This window comes from Palaemon carinicauda, chromosome 2 (genome assembly GCF_036898095.1).
Source record: "Palaemon carinicauda isolate YSFRI2023 chromosome 2, ASM3689809v2, whole genome shotgun sequence".
NCBI lineage: Eukaryota > Metazoa > Arthropoda > Malacostraca > Decapoda > Palaemonidae > Palaemon > Palaemon carinicauda.
In genome coordinates, this window is record NC_090726.1 from 680,867 (window position 1) to 693,366 (window position 12,500).

Here is a 12,500-nt window from a genome sequence, read left to right on the forward strand (position 1 = left end):
TATTAAAGTAAACCTTCCTTAAAAAATGAGGAACGCGAACAGAGGCTCTTAATGAAAGCTTCATCTTTGTATTATGTATAATAAAATCTTAATAGAAAATATTTCAGTTATTTTCAATTTGTATCACAATTACTTCAATGAATATAAAGTAATCTTTCGTATCTATTTATATTAAGGATAGAATAAAAATTCCATTAATTTTATGAGCTATTGACGTTTGCATTCCTAGGGAAATAGTCATATTTATGTCACTTTGTTAGGAAAAAGAAAAATTGTTTGTAAATACTCATAATCCCTTGAAATGACGCTATGAACTGGAATGCGGAGGATACAGGAATAAGATGATTCTGGCATTTTAGTCATTTGGTAATGACGTTTGTCATTTTGTCTTTAAAATAATTGTTTTAGCTTTTGTAATTTTCTTGCATCAACATGCAGGACAGCTAATTGAAAAGGGTGACATAAGTCTTCTTTTAGTTTATATATGAAATATCTGTTATAATGTTGTTAATAGTTTTTAAATCTTATTTTAATTATTCCTTACATCTTATATAATTTATTTATTTCGTTATTTCCTTTCCTCACTGGGCTTTTATTCCCTGTTGGAGCCCTTAGGCAAATGGCATCTTGATTTTCAAAGTAGGTTTGTACCCGCAAGGGATTTCTGGGTTGATTAGAATATCAATTGGCTTTTACTTAATATTTGAGTATTTTGAAGTATTCCTGTTTTCATTTTCATCCATTTTATATAAAGGAATAATGCATGAAAACAAAAAAGTTATATTGAATAATTTCACATTTGACATCTATATTTATGTTATCTTTTGCGTAAACATAACATTCTATTTTGTTTCTAGTTAATATTCATTCAATAGCCTGTTATTCATGGAACACATCGTTTATAACATAGACGTTACAGAACAAAGAATTATATATCCCAAATTATCATTATTGAAAGGACATATGAATATCCCTACCACGATTATTCTAAATTCTATTATTTTTCATATAAACATAAAAATTACAAAACCGAAACGATTATTTAACTATTCTAATTCCTATACCTTTTCATAAATAATATGAAAAAAAATTGCCATCAAATCTCTAATAAACGAAATCTGGAGCCGAGCTTGAATAGACGATGCGTATGCAAATGAATTTGAAATCAGACGTGAAATACAAGACTCTTGTCGCTTCCCTCATTTGCATTGTATCAAATAGAAATAGCGTTTTGTCATAAATTATCCCCGACTCATCTGTTACCATTCTTACACAATGCAAAATCATGGAAGGAATGACGAGGAACAAACGTTGTCCACAGCGACATTGCTTTGTAAATTCTCTGAACGTTTCCGGTAGGAGCTTCAGACTTCTCTTCAAACAAAAACATATCATGATAGTCTTCTTATTTTCATTGACCTGTCAATTTTATCGATACAGAATTCTTTTCTTATTTCATAGTCGTTTATTTGTATCTAGAAGCATACAACAACAACAACAATAAGTGCAACCGTTTCTAGTCCACTGCAGGAGAAAGGTCTCAGACATGTCCTTGTTTATGTCTGAGGTTTTGTTAGTTTTATCACTACGCTGGCCAGTGCGGACTGCTGATAGTGGGAGGCTTTTGTCTTAGCGCTCACAGCAAACCAATCTAGTGTGGGTAGCCCCGACTAGTACAGCTTTACTGATCATAGTGATACACAAACCCTTTCACCACGTTATGGTATCCCCATAATTTTTGAGTGGGGATACTATGCAAACCATGGAATACTACATTTAAAACAAGAAATGTATTTGTTTCGTGAGGACATTTTTTAAAGCGAAACCAGGTTATGTAAAAACCACAACGATTATCTTCAGGTAAAGTTGTGTTTACTTCTCGCTTGTTTATTTTGACGGTGCTCCTGACGAAGGTAAACACACTTCAGCTGAAATATCCCTTCTGTCACCAAAGCATTCTCTGCTTAATGGATACTTTTGCCACGAGCGATTTGAGGATTTAAGTTAGCTGGAGGACGAAGGAGACGAGAAAAGTTAAATGATGATAATCTCTTTAAATTCTGCAATTGGTTAAAATTGCCAGAAAGAGAGTCAGCTCTTTTACTGTTAGGGTTAGAAACGTCTCGTAATATAATTTGGATGCATAGAGACTTGGACCAATTCTATAAAATCATTCAATAAAGTTCATTGTAATAGAAGATTTATTATTTTTTTCAACGTTTATATATGAGAATTATAAAAAAAATGCATTAAATCATATTAACAGTGGCGAAAGTAGTGATACTGTCAGCTATTAATTTGAAGTATAAAAATACACCATAAGCAAAATAACTTCAAGAAATAGGAAAGGAAATAATGCACATTTATATCTGTAAATTGATAAAGAACGAGAAGAAAATCTAGTGAAACTAAAAGTATGATGTTTCTGGAATATCGATAGTTGGAAAATAGCGAATGATACTATACGAGCAGAAAGAAAGATAAAAGACATTTACTTTTCCTTGGACAGATTTTTCCCAATGAAACCAAATCTGCTAGATTTAGTCTGAGTTTTTCCGTTTGCGATTGACTTCTCTGGGGATTTGACTTTAAATAAAGCAAATATGAATAAATCGTGTATTGTTAGATAGAAAAAAAAATTGCAAAAAAAAATCTGAAATGATAGAACGTATATCATCATCATCATAATCATCATCATATGCCACGCTTATTGACGCAAAGGTCCTCGGATAAATTTCACCAGTCGTCTCTATCTTAACCTTTTAAATCAATATTTCACCATTCATCATCTCCTCGGTCATGTAGGGCTGGGTCTTCCAAATCTTCTACTGCTTTGTGGATCCCATTTGAAAGTTCGGTGAACTAATCTTTCTTGGAAAGTGCGAAAAACAGGCCCAAACCATCTCCATGTACCCTTCACCATGATCTCATCCACATATGGGATTCGGGTAATCTCTCTTATAGTTTCATTGCTAAGAACGTATATAGAATTCTATAATTATCGGAGCGACGTAAACAGTTACATACAGGCATCCAAACTATAATAAAAATTCTCAACTCAAAAATATTCTATTACTGTACATCTTTGTTATAAACGGAATAGTTACTCTCTCGATATTTCAACTCCATCGAAGCAAATGGATGTTCTTTGCAGATATCCATCGTTAGAGAGGCAAATCCAGCTTTGCATCTGAATCCATTTTCTAAGTGAAGTGATCCATTAACTCGTTTATCGCTTGACTATTTCCTCTCTTGCAGCTGAGAATAAAAAAAAAGGGAATTTCATGCATTATGAGATGAGTACTTGAGTGTAAGATAAAAGGGTTTAAGATGTTGATTTTAACTATTAATGATCAGATTAAAGTCATTAGCCATCCACCTTTCTATCTATACATACACATACACTCCCAGAGAGAGATTGATTCACTAAACTTTCAAATGGAAGACCCAGCCCTTTATGTCTGAGGACTATGAAGTGTGAAGTAGGAGATGATTAATGGAGAAGTGATTTAAAAGCTCAAGATAGAGACGACTGGCCATTTGCGTCATTATGGGTAAGAGAAAATGATGATGATAATGATGGTATATATCCAATCATTACAGATTTTAAGACTTGTTTGCCTCTACAGACTTTACTACCTTTTACTGCAATTTTTGTTCTCTCTGACAATACACGATTTATTAATTTTTGCTTTATGTATATAAATATATAAAAATATACATATATACATATACATATATACATATACATATACACACATATATACATATATATGTATATATATATATATATATATATATATATATATACATATACATATATATACATATATATTTATGTGTATATATATATATATATATATATATATATATATATGTGTGTGTGTGTGTGTGTGTGTGTGTGTGTAGAAATCACGAAAGCTGACACGTGATGAATATAAAATGTATTATAGCCACGAAAGGAAAAATGAAAAAGACTTGATTGGAGTTAGTACTTTCATCCATTCAGGACATTATCAAACTCAGCAATGAGTTGCCGAGTTTGATAATGTCCTGAGTGGATGAAAGTACTAACTCCAATCAAGTCTTTTCATTTTTCCTTTCGTGGCTATAATGCATATATATATATATATATATATATATATATATATATATATATATATATATATATATATATATATATATATATATATATATATATATATATATATATAATATAAATATATATATATATTTATATATATATATATATATATATATATATATATATATATATATTTATACATACATATGTATATATATATATATATATATATATATATATATATATATATATATATATATATATATATTCATAATCATACATTCATACATATATATACAATACTATATGTATATATTCTTTAATTGACATCATGAAAAGGCTGCTATTCATATGAATGAATCTCACATTATTTAAAAAACCCAGGTTTACAAAACTTAAGAGAATATTCCTCTTGTATTAGACAATAAAGTAAATATGGCCCAAATTTGATGAATAACGAAAATTCATATCTATTACTTCGATTTACAAATAATTATAAAACTTAACTTATCATCAGGGATTTGCTGGAGATATTAAAAAGTAATTTCACCTTTTGATATCTATATTTCTGTTATCTTTTGCGTAAACATAACTCAATTATGTTCATGGTCAGCTATCATGCCCGAGCATCTCATTCATTTCATGAAGATTCCCATGCCAGTGACATGACACGGGCTCTTTCCGTTGGGCAGCCCGTAAGAGAATATTACTTTGAAAAAGGTGGTCTCCCAGAGGAGGCCGATATTGCAACATTATAAAGGCAAAGGGGGATCTTTACAGTTACTGGAACATACAAATGTGGAGGAGATTTTACTTTAAAAGGGATTTCTAGCATATGACGTGGAAGTGAGGGAAGTGACCCGGAGGAGAGACTCCTCTTTAGGTCCACGAAATTAAAGGTTAACAGACAGTCTATCAGTCACAGAAAAAGTAGTTATCGCAGCAAGTCCCAGTAAGTAGAAGAGACTGGAAGAGGAGAGAAGTTTTTTCCTTTAGTCAGAGAGAAAAGAAGTAGGTTTAAACGAATAAGCTTATCACTGCTCGGTGGTTGGGAGCTGGAACTGCTGGAGTAACTCCTCTGATGAGGATCTTGAAGGCGATAGGGATGAGGTCTTCCAAGGGTAGTGACTCAACTTGTTGAGTCAGGGTTTGAGGTGGGTTGGAGGACATGGGTTGTGGAAGAGGTGCTGCCGAGCATATGGAGGCTAAACCATTATATTCATCTTAGTCAGAATAAAAATTATTCATAGCTATATAATCATCGACAAAAAAGACGTATTTTATTTTGTTTCTAATTAATATTCATTAATAGCCTGTTATTTATGGAACAAATCATTTATTATAACTTAGACGTTACAAAACAGAAAGAATTATATATCCAAAATAGTTATCATTCAAAGGACATAAATATCCCAACCATGATTATTCTAAATCCAATAATTTTTCATACAAACATAAAAGTTACAAAACAGAAAAAGTTATATAACCTGAATATTTATTATTGAAATGATATATATAAATATCTCTCTCCAATCATGACTATTCTGGTTCCTTTACCTTTTCATATAGAACCTTGATTGTGGTCGGGAAGTTCGTATGATTGGCCTTGATTTTAGTGCTGCCTTTGACCGTGTTAATCATGAGGCCCTTGTTTTCAAACTGAAACAGTTGGGAGTGGGTGGGTTGTTTCTTAGCATTATTATTGATTTTTTAAGTAATAGATCTCAAAGAGTTGTTGTTGATGGGCACCATAGTGATTATAGGAATGTGATATCCGGTGTTCCACAGGGTAGTGTTCTAGGCCCATTACTTTTCATACTATATACACATGACATGTGGTTTGGCCTAGAAAACAAGCTTGTTGCATATGCAGATGATGCTACTCTCTTTGCATCAATTCCATCCCCTGAATGTAGATCTAGGGTTGGTGAATCCCTTAATAGAGATTTAGCTAGAATTAGTGCATGGTGCAAATTATGGGGTATGAAGTTGAATCCTAACAAAACTCAAAGTATGATTGTAAGTAGGTCAAGGACGGTGGCTCCTCAACATCCTGATCTCAGTATTGATAATGTTTCTTTAAATATGTATGACTCTTTCAAAATTTTAGGTGTGATTCTCGACAGTAAATTTACTTTTGAGAAACATATAAGGTCTGTGTCTTCTTCAATTGCACAAAAAATAGGCTTATTGAGAAAGTCTTTCAAGATTTTCGGTGATCAATCTATTCTGAAGAAGTGTTTTAATTCTTTCATTCTACCTTGTTTTGAGTATTGTTCTCCTGTTTGGTCTTCAGCTGCTGATTCTCATCTTAATTTGTTGGACAGAAACTTACGGTCTATTAAATTTCTTATTCCTGATCTAGATATTAATCTCTGGCACCGTCGTTCAATTAGTTCATTATGCATGTTGCATAAGATTTTTCATAACTCTGACCATCCTTTACATTCAGATCTCCCTGGACAATTCTATCCTGTTCGTAATACTAGGCAGGCAGTTAATTCTAATAGCCAGGCCTTCTCCATCACGAGACTCAATACTAAGCAGTACTCTAGAAGTTTTATTCCAGCTGTTACCAAGTTGTGGAATGATCTTCCTAATCGGGTGGTTGAATCAGTAGAACTTCAAAAGTTCAAAGTTGGAGCAAATGCTTTTTTGTTGACCAGGCGGACATGAGTCTTTTTATAGTTTATTTATGACATATTTGTTTTTGATGCTGTTAATAGCTTATATATGACATGTCTGTTTTGACGTTGTTACTGTTTTTAGAATGATTTATTGTTAATTTGTTCTCTTCATTTATTTATTTCCTTATTTCTTTTCCTCACTGGGCTATTTTTCCCTGTTGGAGCCCCTGGGCTTGTAGCATCTTGCTTTTCCAACTAGGGTTGTAGCTTGGATAGTAATAATAATAATAATAATAATAATATGAACAATACTACGATCAAATCACTAATAAACGAAATCTGGAGCCGAGCTTAAATAGAGGACGCGTATGCAAATGAATTTGAAATCAGACGTGAAATACAAGACTCTTGTCGCTTCCCTCATTTGTATCAAATAGAAATAGCGTTTTGTCATGAATTATCCCCGACTCATCTGTCACCATTCTTACACAATGCAAAATCATGGAAGGAACGACGAGGAACAAACGTTGTCCACAGCACTATTGCTTTAGAAATTCTCTGAACGTTTCCGGTATGAGCTTCGGACTTCTCTTCAAATATTGTAAATTTCTGAAACTATATCATGATAGTCTTCTTATTTTTCATTGCCCTGTCAATTTTATAGATATTAAATCCTTCAGTTATTTGATAGTTATTCATATGTATCTGAAGCATAAAACAACATTTATAACAACAACAAGTGCATCCGTTTCAAGTCCACTGCAGCTGGGTCAAAGGCCTCAAAAGGCCCCTAGTTTAGACAGTTTGATATTATAGTCTATACTTATTTGATAGTTGTTTATATGTATCTACTGTAGAAACATACAAGAATAAGTGCACCCGTTTTTAGTCCACTGTAGGACAAAGGTTTTAGATATATCCTTATTCATGTTTGAGGTATGGCCACTGCTGATTGGTGATAGTGGGAGACTTTAGTCTGATTGCTCACAGCAAACTAATCTAGTATGGGTAGCCCTGACTAGTACAGCTTTGCTGATCATGGCGATAGAGAAACCTTTTCACCACGTTAAGGTATCCCAATTGTTTTTGAGTGGGGATACTAAGCAAAATATAGAATACTATGTTCAAAACAAGAAATACATTTTCTTTTCTAAGTCGGGACATTTTATAACGCGATACAAGGTTGTGTAAAAACCACAACGACTATCTTCAGGTAAAGTTGTGTTTACTTCTCGCTTGTTTACTTTGACGGTGCTCCTGACGAAGGTAAACACACTTCAGCTGAAATATCCCTTCTGTCACCAGAGTGTTCTCTGCTTAATGGATACTTTTGCCACGAGCGATTCAAGGATTTAAGTTAGCTGGAGGACGAAAGACACGAAAAAAGTGAAATGATAAATTCTGCAATTGGTTGAAAGAAATACCAGAAAGAGAGTCAGCTTTTTTAATATACGTAATAGGAATGTCTCGTAATATATATTTTGGATGCGTAGAGAATTGGTCTAATTCTTTGAAATCATTCAATCAAGTCGCATGTAATAGAAGATTCGTTATATTTTCTATGTTTTTATATGAGAATTAGAAAAGAATGCCTTAAATCATCTTAGCAGAGGCGAAAGTAGTGATACTATCATTTATGTATTTGAAGTATGAAAAAGCATCTTAATAAAAATAACTACAAGAAATAGTAAAGGAAATCTAGTGAAATTAGAAGTATTTTATTGCAAGAATATCGGTAATTGGAAATTAGCGAATAATACTATACGGGCAAAATAAAAAAAAAATAAAAGACTTCTACTTTTCCTTCTACAGATTTTTTTCCAATAAAACCAAATCTGTTATTTTCATAATGAGTTTATCCTTTTGGTATCGGCTTCTTTGGAGATTGGAGTTCAAGCAAATCAAATATGAATAAATTGATTGTTAAAGACAACAAAAATTTCAGTAAAATGTATTAAGGTCTATAAAGGTGAACAATTCTTAAAATCTAAAATGATTGGACGTATATCATCATTATCATCATCTCCTACGCCTATTGACGCAAAGGGCCTCGGTTTGCTTTCACTAGTCTTCTCTATCTTGAGCTTTTCAATCAATACTTCTCCATTAATTTTCTCCTACTTCACGCTTCATAGTCCCCAGTCATGTAGGGCTGGGTCTCCTAACTCTTCTAATACCCTGTGGAGCCCAGTTGAAAGTTTGGTGAATTTATCTCTCTTGGGAAGTTCAAGGAGCATACCAAAACCATCTCCATCTACCCCTCACCATGATCTCCTTCACACATGGTACTCGGGTAATCTCTCTTATATTTTCATTGCTAAGGACGTATATAAAATTCTTAAATTACCGGAGCTACGTGAAGGTACGTTTTGCGTGCAACGATTGTTGCGATCATCGCTCAGCGATAATCAAATCACCGATCATCGCTGATCACTAATTACATTCATTCCTATAGCGCTGTTTTGCAACGAGCGACTATTTGGAGCCAACGATAATCGCTCGCGACTCTAGCGATAACCACTCGTTGCAAAGCAGCCCCATAGGAATAAATGTAATTAGTGTTCAGCGATGATCGATGGCAACAATCGCTGCATGCAAAACGTACCTTAAACAGTTAGATGTAGGCATCCGCTATGTAATAAAGATGCTCAACTCAAATTATTCTATTACTGTACGTCATTGTTATAAACAGAATAGTTAGTTACTCTCTCGATATTTCAACTCCACCGAAGCAAATGGATGTTCTTTGCAGATATTCATCGTTAGAGAGGCAAATCCAGCTTTGTTTCTGGATCCATTTTCTAACTGAAGTGATCCATTAACTCGTTTATCGCTTGACTATCTCCTCTCTTGCAGCTGCGAATAAAAAAAGGAATTTCATGCATTATGAGATGAGTAATTGAGTGTAAGGTAAAAGGGTTTAAGATGCTGATTTTAACTATTTATGATCACATTATAATCATTATATATCACCTTTCTATCTATACATACACATAGTCTATATATATATATATATATATATATATATATATATATATATATATATATATATATGTATATGTATATGTATATGCATATGTATATGCATATGTATATGTATATGCATATGCATATGTATATGTATATGTATATGTATATGTATATGTATATGAATATATATGTGTATGTATGTGTGTGTAAGACTTGTGAAAAGTCATCATGGAAAGGCTGCTATTCAAATGAATGAATCTCACATTACTTCAAAAACAGATAGTAAAACTTGAGAGAATATTCCTCTTCTATAAGACATTATAGACATGACCCATATTTACTGAATAAGAAAAAATCATTTCTATCACTACGATCTACAAAGCATTCCCAAACCTTAACCTATCATTAGGTATTTGTTGGTGATATTAACAAAAAATTAATTAAAGTATAAAATTTACAAAGTTATCTAATCATACTGGTATCTGTTCCAGAAGGAAACCAAATTATTTTGATATTTACTTATCTTTATATAGAAAAGCATAACAATTCCCTCTGGAAAAAAAAATAACGAGGGTAGCAGCTTGAGTGGAATGGAAGGTTTTGTTCTATTCATGTAGTGCATAATATACTACATTTCCCACAGCACGATATTGTAAAATAACATACTAGGAAGATAAAAAAAAATTAAACATTGCTGCAATATTGGATTTCCCAACTGAAAATTTGAAGCACAGAATTTCGGTTAACTGTAAACACATTCCAGAGATATATTTGGAAAATATGTCTACAGGTAGCTTCAACCATTTTTTCATCACGTCTTGGAGGGTGCGGATGTTCCACGCACCTAAGGTTAATATTTTTTCTTGTTGTTTCGACCGCATTAGTGGGATGTCCGCCAGCCGCGGTGAGCTGACCAGACGGGTTTGCCATGTCCGATGTTTACCCCACCTTTTTTAGGGGCCTCCCCATGTGGGGTGGGCTACTGTGTCCTCAATAGGCCAGCCCAGTCACGGGTCCAGCTGCCGAACTCTGGTGTCACGGCATCGTCACCAGAGAGCGACTGAATCTTAGACTCGCCACCTGAGTGCAGTCGTGGGCTAAGGGCTTCCAGCTATCCAGGACTGCCCCCTTCACCCACGGTGCTGTCGCCTCAGGACTTGGTGGTGGTGATGATGATGATGATGATGGTGAGAAAGAGATGAAGAAGGGTGGAGGAAACGACAGAATGCCAGTAGCTGGGTATATTGTTTTGGGTGGTCGTGACTTTGCAACGGCCACGCACACACACTTGGCCCACACCGTTTTCACCGCTGCTCAAGACATATGAGACAGGCGGGTTCTCCGATGTTGGTTGCATCGGGCTGCCGGGTTCTTGTTATGTCAAGGCCTGCCTTGTTGCCTGCCCGACAGGCATTGCCCTCTTCCGCCGGCGCTGGGAAGCTCCGCCGTTGGGGTCTTGTTTGGTTTGATTTTGGAGTTTTCCTTCTCCTAGCCTTTGCCTATCTTAAATAAAGGAGAAGGCCTATAGGGGGGTCCAGTCTTGGTCTGGTCTCTCAGAACTGGCCTTAGCGGTATGGTTGAGCCTGCCAGGGTGGATAAACTACCCCACCGCCATTGCCCAGTCCATCATTGAGACACTCAAGCCCCTCTACTGCAGCAAAGTGCTGGACCATCAGAGGGGTCCTCTTCTATAAGACAATATTATACACATGACTCATATTTGCTGAATAAGAAAATTAATATTTCTATAACTACGATTTACAAAGCATTCCAAAACTTTAACCTATCATTAAGTATTTGTTGGTGATATTAACAAAAAATTAATCAAAGTATATCTGTTCCAGAAGGAAACCAAACTATTTTGATATTTACTTCTCTCTATATAGAAAAGCATAAAAAATAAAAAAAATAAAAATCTGGGGGTAGCAGCTTGAGAGGAATGGAAGATTTTGCTCTATTCATGTAGTGCATAATATACTACATTTTCCCACAGCAAGATATGGTATAATAACATACTAAGAAGATGAAAAAAAAATAAACTTTGCTGCAATATTGGATTTCCCAACTGAAAATTGGAAGCACTGAATTTTGATCAATTGTAAGCACATGCCAGAGATATATTTGGAAAATATGTATATAGGTAGCTTCAACCATTTTTTCAGATGTCATGAAAAGACGTTTTGTTCTGAAATGTAGAAACATTCAGTTTGGATAATTAGACTTTTAATAGAAAAAAAAATCTGTTGATATTTCTGAAGTAAGAGAGAAAATATGAGCGAAATTTGTATCTCGTTTACATATCGTTATCTATGCGGAAGGAATATATGAGCAATGATTTTTACATAAGGAAACTAGCATACGGATGGATAAAAAAAAAAAAAAAAAAAAAAAATCCTACAATTTTTTTTTCAGTTATCATGAAAAGATGTTTTGTTCTGAAACCAAGAAAAATTCCGTTTGGGTCAGTAAACTTTTAATCGAAAAAAAAAAAATCTTTTGATATATGTGATGTAAGAATGACCTTTATTATGTTAACATTATGAAATGAAAGATATATTTATTCCTTAACTTAACAAATGCTCCTAAAAAGTTATTTTTCTTTGAATATAAACCTTAAGACGCCACTACCATTAAGATCAGCCAGCTCAAAACATATATATTTACCTTTCGTGGCCATACAATTCTGGCAACCTTCGTTCCCCAAAATTTTCCTTCCTTTACAAGAGAAAAAATATGAGCGAAATTTGTATCTCGTTTCCATATTGTTGCTCTGTGGAAGGAATATATGAGCAATGCCTTTTACATAAGGAAACTAGTAT